A 12,455-nucleotide genomic window follows, 5' to 3' on the forward strand; every position below is an offset into this window, starting at 1 on the left:
AGTTGTACCTGGACTCTTTTTTCTGGTTGTTCATACTTCCTCTCTTTCAGTCACTAAAACGCTGTATCTTTAATAGCTAATACTGACGCTGCATGTCAAGCATGTCTTTACATGCATGGACTCTTTTAATCATTATAGTCTTGTGAGATAGATGCTATTATTGTACCCATGTATGAAATAGGAAATTGAAGCTCAGAGAAACAAAGCCTTTTGACCAAAACTGTAGGTGTGCTCCACAAAATAGCATTTAAGCATCTACTTTTCCTCCCTTCTTCACTCTGTGTCTGGGCAGCATCACATAACAAAGGCACCCACCATCACCACTGTTAAGGCATAAGTTTTCAATAGTAATATTTGAATCCAGTGTACTATTTTCTTGAAGCTCTTAGTGTGGTTTATTATACAAATGAATGTCAAGTATCTAGAGCCAATGAACATATTTTGTTGAAAGAATTATTTTTCAGATTTTTATGGTGTTTTAATTATAGTTTCCATTGTATACCATTTACTTAGGTTTTAATCTTAGCTTGGAAACTTAACTTTATTATGATCTTGTTGAGATTGCTTAACTTATCTGTGCCTTAGTTGCCTTACCTCTAAAGTTCAAATAATATAGTCTCTTTTAAATGTTTATTATAAAACAGGTCAATGGAAGATAGTATAAGTTTCATAAATGTTCTTTGCTATATAATGGAGAAGTTCTCTGAATTAAATAAACTTTATCAACTTCTTGCCTTTTCTTGAGGTCTTTATATTTATCAATTTCATCTTACCTTTACTGATCTTGTTCTTACCTTTACTGATGTTTTTCACTATTGTCACGCTCCTTCATATTACTAGACACTGGATCATGCTTTCCTTCTCTCTGGAATGTTCTTTTTCCTATTTGTCTGGTCACCATTGATATTTATTCTTTAAGCATAAAATTATAAGGGTATGAACTATGTCCTGGTTTTGATCATCAGTTTATACCCAGAAATCACTGCAAAGTTTGACATATAGTAGACTCCATATTTGTTGCAATGAATTAATACCAGCTGGATTAAATCTAGATTTTTAATCTTATTTATTCTTCTTAACATTAATTCACATTTTGGGTACAATCTTTAGTATGTATATTCAGTGGCCTTAGGCAATTATTAACAAATATTCGTTAAAGAATACATCCTATGCTTGGTAATCAGATTTGAAAAATAAAAACTTTCTGCTTTCAAAAGGCTGCTTGTTCACTGCACAGAAGAAATAAGTAGACAGAGAAATTAGAATCCAGAGTAAGTGATATATAAGGCATATGGAATCAATGGGAAAAGAATATAAATTTATATACTAATGGCAGGAATAACAGAAGGATACAAAATTGATTTTAAAAAAAAATACTATAAATTTTTCCAAATGAACAACTGTAGATAGGGAGAATTCCAGGATAAAACGACAGAGGAATATTAAAAAGCCTCCATCATAATGAAAGACTTTTCTTCTTTTGTTAATGTTGAATCCAAAAAAGTGTTTTCTTTTGTACGTTTATGAAAGATAATTTCATGCTCCATCTCTTGTTTTTTTCTAGTATGCATTATTATTAAATTTCATTCGCACAAAGTGTTCATTTCTTGTGGTTCATTCCCCTTTTAAAGCGTACTACATTAACTCTAGTTGGGCCTTTGATTCAAAATGCTCATCCGAATCTATAGAAATTCAGTAGTGAGGGATATGTGACATGTGGAAGGACAGTGGAAGAATTTTAGTTCTTATGAAACCTCAATAAGCTACCATTAATAAAAGCATAGGCAAGAGATTATAGAAGAAAACAGAAAAAAGGCAGGCAACCTGAGTTTTACATGCACTGTAACATCCTGGACCCGTCTTTCTCTTGTTATACCTCCAAATTTGTTCAGTGAATACTACCGACTATACTACTTGGCTGATCTTTCTGGTTCCTAGTCTTTAAATGTGCCCAGAGAGGATTCCACTCTGCACGAACGGAAGGAGCGGGGCGGGGCTTTAAGTTTCTCTGCTGGGCTAGAGCAGGCTGGGGGAGGGGAGCGAGAGTCAGACTGCTGTGGGAGGCTGGGTAGTAAAACGCAAAAGGACTGACAAAGCGGCACTACAGCCCCTCTTTGCTTGCATTTACCTCCTCAAACTTCTGAGTCGCGACTTCCAGCGCAGGTAGGTACAGCACTTCGGGTCTGGGGAGGGTTGTCTTAGATGGCCAGTACCCATGGCACCTAGTCTTGTGCTTTGGGGCCTGGTACAGGGCTGGGGCAGTGGCAGCTCCAATCCTCATCCCAGGGTGATAATACTCACCTTACACTAGCTGAGGAGGACACTCCTGCCTTTCCCCAAGAGCTTCCTTATGGTTTGTGCTAGTTTTGCCATACAGCCTTTCTGGATATCAGGATAGGGCCAGTTGGGCCTAACTCTGTAAACGAGCTGGAGTAAGCTGTGCTTGAGACTGACTCCCAGGCTGCCTTCTTTCTATATCATTTTACTATTGTTCTCCTGTCAGATTGCACCCTATGTCTCTCAGAGGAAGGCTGTCAGTGTACTTGTAGGAAGGAAATTAGTCTAGAAACTTCCTGAAAACAATTCTGAAGAACCTTTTAAAACTACTGGAAATGGCATTCTTTCCTGCATGAGTTGAATGTTAAATCTGAATAATGCTCATGAGAATACTATATTAGTAAAGGATTTTAAACAAAAATTATTGTCCAAAATGTTATTTATGTGTTGAATGAACACCACCAGCAAGTTTCATAAAATCAAAATAGTTGAAGATTTTACTGTTTAATTACTGAACAAAACCACTGAGCTCTCCTACTTAGGAACATTGTTCCATTTTCATACAGTGGCCAAAATTTATTGTTGCTTTTATTTTATAGTTTGCTTGTTAGGATACAGTGTAGTTAAGGTTTAAAAGTAGTTAATTTTATATTAGGTAAGTGACTACAGAGGTGCAGGGAGAAATATGAGTACTATGGACCAAATCTGCCTTTATTATAGAACAATCATGAAAAGAAAACATGATTTACCACAATATTAAAAGAAGTCATACATTGTTTCATAAGCAGTGTGATGAACAGAATGTTCACTGTAGTGGTAGAACTGGGAACTTCTACCATGTGTTTATTTCTCCTAGTTCTTTCTTGGAAATACAGATTGTGGCAGACAATACTAGCTTGTCTTAGTGTCTGTCTCAGGGGTCTCACAGTACCACTCCACCCCTGCTTGTCAACTCTGAGAATGGCAGAAAAATATTTGTTTGGTATCTATGCTGTTCCTGGCAGCTGTTTTCCTCCCTGATTTATTCCATAACTAGGATGTTGTGAAGTACTACATCAATAAATAAGGATGTATAAGTATATCTTTTAAATATTGAATTTGATTCCCATAGTATATATGTTTGAGTGATATAACTGTCTCATATGGTTACTTCTATTTTTAGGGTTTTTTTTTTAAATAAGATGTATTTTAATTGAAATAGAATTACATGATTTTCCCCCTTGCTTTTCCTCCTTCCAACCCCTCCCATGACATTCTCACTCAAAGTGATATCTTCTTTTCCTTTATTATTGTTACATGCATAATGAATACATATGTGTGCCAGTCTGGATACCAGGAGCTGTCAGCAGGGATCCGCAGGGCTCTGGCCTAGCCAGAGGAGCCAAAGAGTTACAGCTCTCCAAGGGGAGGTCAGAGCAGGGCAGTATGCTGGGCCACTTCTACTGCTGCTGTCCTGGAGTTGGTGGCAGGCAGGCAGCAAGACACAACAAGATAGCCAGAGTTGAAGCCACCCAGCAGGAAGTGGCTGAGATCTAGCACACACCTGGCTTGTTGGGTGGGATCAAAGTCCAATGCTAAAAGCTTCAGGAGAGAAAACTCCTGAGTGTTACAGCTCAATGAGACAGGCATCCTCAGACAATCTTTGGTGAAATAACTTGTGCGCTTTATTCCTTGTGGATAGACCTTATAAACTTTTGGGGTTAGGGTGTGATCTAGAGGAAGATGCTTTTCTATTGGTCTGAGATGGTAGGAAATGCCCCATCTGCATGTGGGAAGACTTCAGGTGTTTGTCACAGTACTCTCAATAGGGTGGCGTGGTCACATGTTCCAGGACTGGGACATGGTTGAGAGTAGATTTAAATGCCTACCATTCTCAATTATGAGAATTGCCAGGGTTCCTGAATCTGCTCTGAATCCACAGACCTTGCCAGTCTGGTGGTATGACCTACTGCCCCACATATGTATACACACACACACACACACACACACACACACACACACACACACACACATTGTGCGTGTGCGTGTGTGTGTGTGTGTGTGTGTGTGTGTGTATGTATATTACAACCTGCTGAATCTATTTTTTGCTGTTTATGTGTTTATAGTTTCAAGACTGACCACTCTGCATTAGATAGCCTATAAAGGGGCTGTTTTAATTAGTGTTACTGCTGTGAACAGACACCATAATCAAGGCAACTCTTATAAGGACAACATTTAATTGGGGCTGGCTTATAGGTTCAGAGTTTCAGTCCATTATCATCAAGGCAGGAGCATGGCTACATCCAGGCAGGCATGGTGCAGGCAGAGCTGAACGTTAGGCTACTAGTGAAAGTCTGACTTCTAGAGAGCTAGGGCAAGGGTATCAAAGCCCATGCCCACAGTGACACACCTATTCCAACAAGGCCACACCTCCAAATAGTGGCAATCTCTGGGCCAAGCATATTCAAACCATGACAGAGGCTATCTGGGAGAGGCTAATTTTTCTACTAGCAGGCATTAGTAGTTCTTATTCTAGGAGTGGGACCCCATGAAAATTCCCCTCTTGGACATTAACGTGTCTATTGATGTTGCCATTGCTTCAGTCTTGTTTGCATAACCATTTCTAAGACAGAGTTTCTTGTATTCTTGCTCTTATAATCTTCTCCTCTCCCTTCTCCCCTCTCCTCTCTCCCCTCTCCCCTCTTCGTTTTCTCCCTTTCCCTTTCCCTTTCTCTTGAGGCAGGGTCTCTAAGTAGCCATGGCTGTCTTGGAACTCTATGTATACTTGCCTTGAATTTACAGAGGTTCACCTGTATTTGCCTCCCAAATGCTAAGATTAAAAGTGTGTGCCACCATGCTGGACACTGTTTGTTTCTTAATAATAGCAATTCTGACAGGAGTAAGATAGAATTTCAATGTACTTTGAATTTACATTTCCCTGATGACTAAACATGTTCAGTTTCTCTATAACTATTATTCATTGTTTAAAAATTGTCTTCTCAGTTTATTTGTCCATTTATTATTGGAATTATTAATCTATTTAGTAGGATTTTTAGTTCTTTCTATATTCTGGATTTAATCTATGGATCTTTGTCCTGTGTTATAAGCTGTGTCTTTATTCTGTTCATTTTTTCCTCTGCTGCACAGAAGCTCTCTAATTTCATGTAATACCACTTGTCAAATCTTTTTGTTAATTTCTAGGCTTTCAGAGGTATATTAAGGAAGTTATTGTGACTAACGTTAAGCTTTCCACTAGCAGTTTCAGTTGCATCTTATGTTAAGGTCTTTGGTCTGATTTAGTTGATTTTGTACAAGGTAAGAGCTAGAGAAATAGTTTTAGTTTTCTATGTGTATAGATCCAATTTTTCCAGCAAAACTGATTGATCAGGATCTCTCTCTTTTAAAAATATATTTTTAGCATATTCATCAAGAAACAGATGACTAGAGCTGTGTAAATTTATTTTTTATTCCTTCCATTCCATTGTTTTGCCTATCTGTTTTAATACCAATACATGTTACTTTTGATACTATAGCTCTTAGTGTATTTTGAAATTAAATATTGTGATTTCTGGAGGGTTACTATGCTTGCTCAGGATTTTTCATAATTCATAAATAGGTCTACATGAATTTTAATACATTTCTTTTACTTCTGTGTAAAAAGGTCATTGGTATTTTCATGGGATTATATTTTGTCTTAATTAAGAGTTTTACTGCTGTGAGTAGACACCATGTCTTATAAAGGACAACATTTAATTGGGACTGACTTACAGGTTCAGAAGCTCAGTCTATTATCTATCATCTAGGTGGGAGTATGGCAGCATCCAGGCAGGCATGGTGAAGGAGGAGCTGAGAGTTCTACATCTTCATCTGAAGGCTGCTAGCAGAATACTAGCTTCCAGGCAGCTAGGATGAAGCTGACACTCACAGTGACACACCTACTCCAATAAGACCACACCAATTCCAATAAGGCCACACCCTCTAATAGTGCTGCTCCCTGGGCCAAGCATATACAAACCATCACATTCCACTCCCTGGACCCCTTAGGCTTGTTCAAACACATGAGTGTATGGGGGCCATACCTAAACACAGTATAATGCAAAATACATTTAGTCCAACTTCATAAGTCCCCATAGTTTATAGCAGTCCCAACAATGTTAAAAGTCCAAAGTTCAAGGTCTCTTCTGAGATCCATCCAATCACTTAACTGTAACTCCCAAAGCAAAACAGGAAACCAGCTGGGCAAACTCAGAACTCTGCATCTCCATGTCTGATGTCAATGCAGTCTTCAGATCTCCAACTCTCTTTTCATCTTTGTTGACTGCAACAAAGTTCTTTCTTGTGAACTGGTTGCACACCCTGTTGGCAGCTTTCCTCAGCAGATAGCCCAGGGCTGTGGCATCTCAAACATCTTGTGGTCTTCAAGGCAACTTCAGTGTTACAGCTTCTTGTTTCAATGTCTGTCATCCACACATGATGAAAGGGCTGGTGTCATTTCTCCAGCTCTGCTCTCTGTTAACCCTCCATGCTCATGTTGATCCACTCCACTGCTGCTGCTGTTCTTGGTGATCATCCCATGGTACTAGCGTCTCTAATATGCTTGGGTCTTCCACTGCAAACTAGGCTTCACCAATAGCTTCTCATATGCTCTCTTCATGGTGTCAAGCTTCAAATTCTTTGCATGACCCCTTCAGTCCTGGCCTATCACCTAAAACAGGATGCACCTTCACCAATGGCCTTCCATGGCCTCTCACAATGCCAAGCTTCAGCTGCTCTTTATGATGCCTTCATACCTTCAAAACCAATACCACCTCGGTGACTCTTACACATGACCAAGTACAGCTGCTGCTGGAGGTACAACCTTGGCTGTCTCTGGAACACAGCCTGGTTGTATTCTCAGAAAACACTTCCCAGAAGATCTCACCTCAGTGACACTGGTCTCTTCTTAATCACCCCTAATTTTTTAGCTCCAGCTAACCAGCATCAGGTGTTCCAATAGTCCCTTGTAATTTACACTCTAAAGTCAGAGTCACATGGCTGAAGCTGCCAAGTTCTGCTGCTTGTTGGGGCTGAAACATGGCTCCCCTTTTCTATTATATTATCAACAACTTTCTTTTTAACAGCTCCTTCACTGCCTAAGCTTGGCTGTCCTGGATCTTGCTCTGTAGACTGACTTTGAATGCAGAGATATGCATGCCTGTCTCCTAAGCACTGGGATTAAAGGTGTCGTCCACCAAGCCTGGATTTAAGTATTTCTTCACTTAGAACTTGGCTGGCCTTGAACTCAGAGATCTGTTTGGCTTTTTCTCCAGGGATTAAAGGCTTAAACTACCATGCCAGGACTCAAACTTAGTTGGTTGGGATCTTGCCCCAAGGTCACTACTCCCTTAATTTAGTTTAATGTCCTCGAACATAAGATTCAGCTCCATTTCATTTCCTGGTTCCCCTTTAATACTTGAACCATATGTTTTACATTTTTGCTTTCTCAGCTTGCTATGCTTGTTCAAAATGTTCCTCATGAGACTTAACCAGAGAACAAAGTCTATAACGGGTATTTTTGAGACTTACCTTGTTAATGCAATTAATCTCTTCACCTGAGCCTCAGGCAGACTCTTCAGTCAAGGGCAAAAAGTAGGCACATTCTTCACCAAAATACCACAAAACAGTCTCTAGGCCACATATTGAAATTCTCCACTGAAACCTCTTGGGCCAGGTTTGCACAATTCAAATCAGTCTTAGCAACATCTTCCACATTCCTACAAGGGTAGCCCATTACACCCTATTTAAAGCATTCAACTGCTTTCCTAATCCAAAGTCCCTAAATCCACATTCTTCCAAACAAAAGCATGGCCAGGCCTATCACAGCAATACTCCAGTCCCTGGTACCAAGTTCGGTTTTACTACTGTTTATAGATATCATGACCAAGACAACTCTTATAAGGGCAACATTTAACTGGGGCTGGCTTATAGGTTCAGAAGTTCAGTCCATTATCATCAAGGTGGGAGTATAGCAACATCCAGGCAGGCATGGGGGAGGAAGAGCTGAGAATTCTACATCATCTGAAATCTGCTAGTAGAATACTGACTTCTAGGTAGCTAGAATGAGAGACTTATAACCCACACCCACAGGGACATACCTACTCCAACAGGGCCATAATTTATAATCCTGCCACTCCCTGGGCCAAGCATATGCAAACCACCACTCATTTGATACGTAGATAGGTAGCTTTTTGTAATACAGCCATTTTTAAATTACTAATTCTACCGAGTCTCTGAGCATGGGAATACTTTTCTATTGTCTAAATTCTTTGGTTTCTTTCTTCAGTATCTGAAAGGTTTCATTGTGAGGACTTTTTCTTGATTTCATACACACACACACACACACACACACACAGGCACACACACACATACACACACATACACACACACATATACATACACACATAAAATTTTAGATTTTTATTTTCAGGTTTTGTATGTGTATGTTATTGAATGGGTATGTGGGTGTACGTGTGAGTGCATGTGTGTAGACAGGTAGGTGTATTAGATAGGTAACATTGCATTAAAGTTTTTGATTTGTGAATGTTGAGGCATCTATGCCTCCTTAGAGTGAAATAATTTGTTATCCAATATTATCACTGTGTTATTGGGGATTTTTTGCATCTATGTCTATCAACAATATTGCTCTACAATTTTTCTTTGTGATTTTTGTTTGTTTGTTTTTTGTTTTTTGTTTTTCGAGACAGGGCTTCTCTGTGTAGCCCTAGCTGTCCTGGAACTCACTCTGTAGACCAGGCTGGTCTCGAACTCAGAAATCTGCCTGCCTCTGCCTCCCAAGTGCTTGGATTAAAGGCATGCACCATCATGCCCAGCTTCTTTGTGATTCTTGGTTTTAGCATCATATAATATAAGACCTAAAGAGTTTACAAATGGTCCCCTCCCTTCTATTTTATGGAGTATTTTAAAGTGCATTGGCAATGATTCTTTGATAGTCTAGAACTTTTAATATTTCAGGCTTTACAATGAGGTCTCTGAACCATTTAGAATTGATATTGTACTGGGTGATAGATGTGGTTTTAATTTTGTTCTTTTGCATGAGAATGTGCAGTTTTCCCACTATCACATCACAATAGTGTCTTTCCCCCAGGGTGCATTTTTGGCATCCTTGTCATATCAGATGGCTCTAATACATGTACTTATATTTGAGTCTTTATTTTTGTTTTTTCAAGACAGGGTTTCACTGTGTAGCCCTAGCTATTCTGGAATTCACTCTGTAGACCAGGCTGACCTCAAACTCACAAAGATCCACCCGCATCTGCCTCCCAATTGCTGAGGTTGAAGATGTGCACCACCACTGCCCAATGTGTCTTCTGTTTTGTTCCATGGACCTATGTCTGTTTTGTGCCACTAAAATGCTTTTAAAAAAAATTACTATAGCTCTGTGTGTAGCTTGAAATCTGGCAAGGTAGGTAGTCCTTCCATCATTAGTCCTTTTATTCAGTATTGCTTTGGTTATGCAGGGCCTTTATTGCTTCATGTGAATTTCAGGATTTTAAAATTTTCCTTTCATGCATTTTTAGTTTTCATATTTGCTTGTATGATTTAATTCCTCTACTTTAATCTTCGTATCTTGATATTCTATCTTATACTTGATCCATTCTTGCAAAGCATTGCTCTGAGTTTCCTAATCAGGTTATTGATATTTTTCAACTTCATCTTTATTTCAGGTAGAATTTTCTTCAGTATTTCTGTCTCTTTGAGTTCAGTTTTTTTTTTAATTTTTAAATTAGGTATTTATTTCATTTACATTTCCAAGCTATCCCAAAAATCCCCCACACCCTCCCCCACCAACTCCCCCACCCACCTACACCCACTTCTTGGCCCTGGTGTTCCCCTGTATTGAGGCATATAAAGTTTGCACGACCAATGGGCCTCTATTTTCACTGATGGCCGACTAGGCTATCTTCTGATACTTATGCAGCTAGAGACACGAGCTCCGGGGGGTACTGGTTAGTTCATATTGTAGTTCCACCTATAGGGTTGGAGATCCCCCCCAGCTCCTTGGGTAATTTCTCTAGCTACTCCATTGGGGGCTCTGTGATACATCCAATAGCTGACTGTGAGCATCCACTTCTGTGTTTGCTAGGCCCCAGCATAGTCTCACAAGCAACAGCTATATCAGGGTCCTTTCAGCAAAATCTTGCTAGTGTATGCAATGGTGTCAGCATTTCATGACTGATTATAGGATGGATCCCCAGTATGGCAGTCTTTAGATGGTCCATCCTTTAGTCTCTGCTCCAAACTTTTTCTCTGTAACTCCTTTCATGGGTGTTTTGTTCCCAATTCTAAGAAGGGGCAAAGTATCCACACTTTGTTCTTTGTTCTTGAGTTTCATGTGTTTCCCAAATTGCATCTTATATCTTGAGTATTGTAAGTTTCTGGGCTAATATCCACTTATCAGTGAGTACATATCATGTGAGTCCTTTTGTGATTGGGTTACCTCACTCAGGATGATGCCTTCCAGGTCCATCCATTTGCCTAGGAATTTCATAAATTCATTCTTTTTAATAGCTGAGTAGTACTCCATTGTATAAATGTACCACATTGCTGTATCCATTCCTCTGTTGAGGGGCATCTGGGTTCTTTCCAGCTTCTGGCTATCATAAATAAGGCTGCTATGAACATAGTGGAGCATATGTCCTTCTTACTGGTTGGAACATCTTCTCGATATATACCCAGGAGAGGTCCTCTGGTAGTAATATGTCCAATTTTTTGAGGAACCGCCAGACTGATTTCCAGAGTGGTTGTATCAGCTTGCAATCCCACCAACAATGGAGGAGTGTTCCTCTTTCTCCACATCCTCACCAGCATCTGCTGTCACCTGAATTTTTGAACTTAGCCATTCTGACTGGTGTAAGGTGGAATCTCAGGGTTGTTTTGATTTGCATTTCCTTGATGATTAAGGATGTTGAACATTTTTTTCAGGTGCTTCTCTGCCATTCGGTATTCCTCAGGTGAGAATTCTTTGTTTAGCTCTGAGCCGCACTTTTTAATGGGGTTATTTGATTTTCTGGAGTCCACCTTCTTGAGTTCTTTATATATATTGGATATTAGTCCCCTATCTGATTTAGGATAGGTAAAGATCCTTTCCCAGTCTGTTGGTGGCCTTTTTGTCTTATTGACAGTGTCCTTTGCCTTACAGACGCTTTGCAGTTTTATGAGGTCCCATTTGTCAATTCTCGATCTTACAGTACAAGCCATTGTTGTTCTATTCAGGAATTTTTCCCCTGTGCCCACATCTTTGAGACTTTTCCCCACTTTCTCCTCTATAAGTTTCACTGTCTCTGGCTTTATGTGGAGTTCTTTTATCCACTTAGATTTGACCTTAGTACAAGGAGATAGGAATGGATCAATTCACATTTTTCTACATGATAACCACCAGTTCTGCCAGCACCATTCGTTGAAATGCTGTCTTTTTTCCACTGGGTGGTTTTAGCTCCCTTGTCAAAGATCAAGTGACCATAGGAATGTGGGTTCATTTCTGGGTCTTCAATTCTATTCCACTGGTCTACTTGTCTGTCATTATACCAGTACCATGCAGTTTTTTTTTAATGACAATTGCTCTGTAGTACAGCTTTAGGTCAGGCATGGTGATTCCACCAGAGGTTCTTTTATTCTTGAAAAGAGTTTTTGCTATCCTAGGTTTTTTGTTATTCCAGATGAATCTGCCGATTGCCCTTTCTAATTTGTTGAAGAATTGAGTTGGAATTTTGATGGGGATTGCATTGAATCTGTAGATTGCTTTTGGCAAGATAGCCATTTTTACAATGTTGATCCTGCCAATCCATGAGCATGGGAGATCTTTCCATCTTCTGAGATCTTCTTTAATTTCTTTCTTCAGAGATTTGAAGTTTTTATCATACAGATCTTTCACTTCCTTAGTTAGAGTCATGCCCAGATATTTTATATTATTTGTGACTATTGAGAAGGGTGTTGTTTCCCTAATTTCTTTCTCAGCCAGTTTATCCTTTGTGTACAGAAATGCCATTGACATGTTTGAGTTAATTTTATATCCAGCCACTTCACCGAAGCTGTTTATAAGTTTTAGGAGTTTTAGGGTCACTTATTTTTAGGGTCACCTATATATACTATCACATCATCTGCAAAAAGTGATATTTTGACTTCTTCCTTTCCAATTTGTA

At 39.3% G+C, this 12,455-nt stretch overlaps 1 protein-coding gene across 2 annotated transcripts in view; it reads left to right on the forward strand.

Annotated features, from left to right (window-relative positions):
• Positions 1-1,994: 1,994 nt before the first annotated feature.
• Positions 1,995-12,455, forward strand: part of Tmlhe (trimethyllysine hydroxylase, epsilon) — a 174,827-nt gene continuing 164,366 nt past the window's right edge. The window contains exon 1 of one of the 2 annotated variants that reach the window (XM_006535854.4): positions 1,995-2,163. The gene's annotated coding sequence lies outside the window, so the exon portion shown is untranslated. The remainder of the gene's footprint in view (positions 2,164-12,455) is intronic. The other variant, NM_138758.2, reaches the window with a different exon arrangement.

The sequence above is a fragment of the Mus musculus genome (assembly GCF_000001635.26).
Source record: "Mus musculus strain C57BL/6J chromosome X unlocalized genomic contig, GRCm38.p6 C57BL/6J MMCHRX_RANDOM_CTG2".
NCBI lineage: Eukaryota > Metazoa > Chordata > Mammalia > Rodentia > Muridae > Mus > Mus musculus.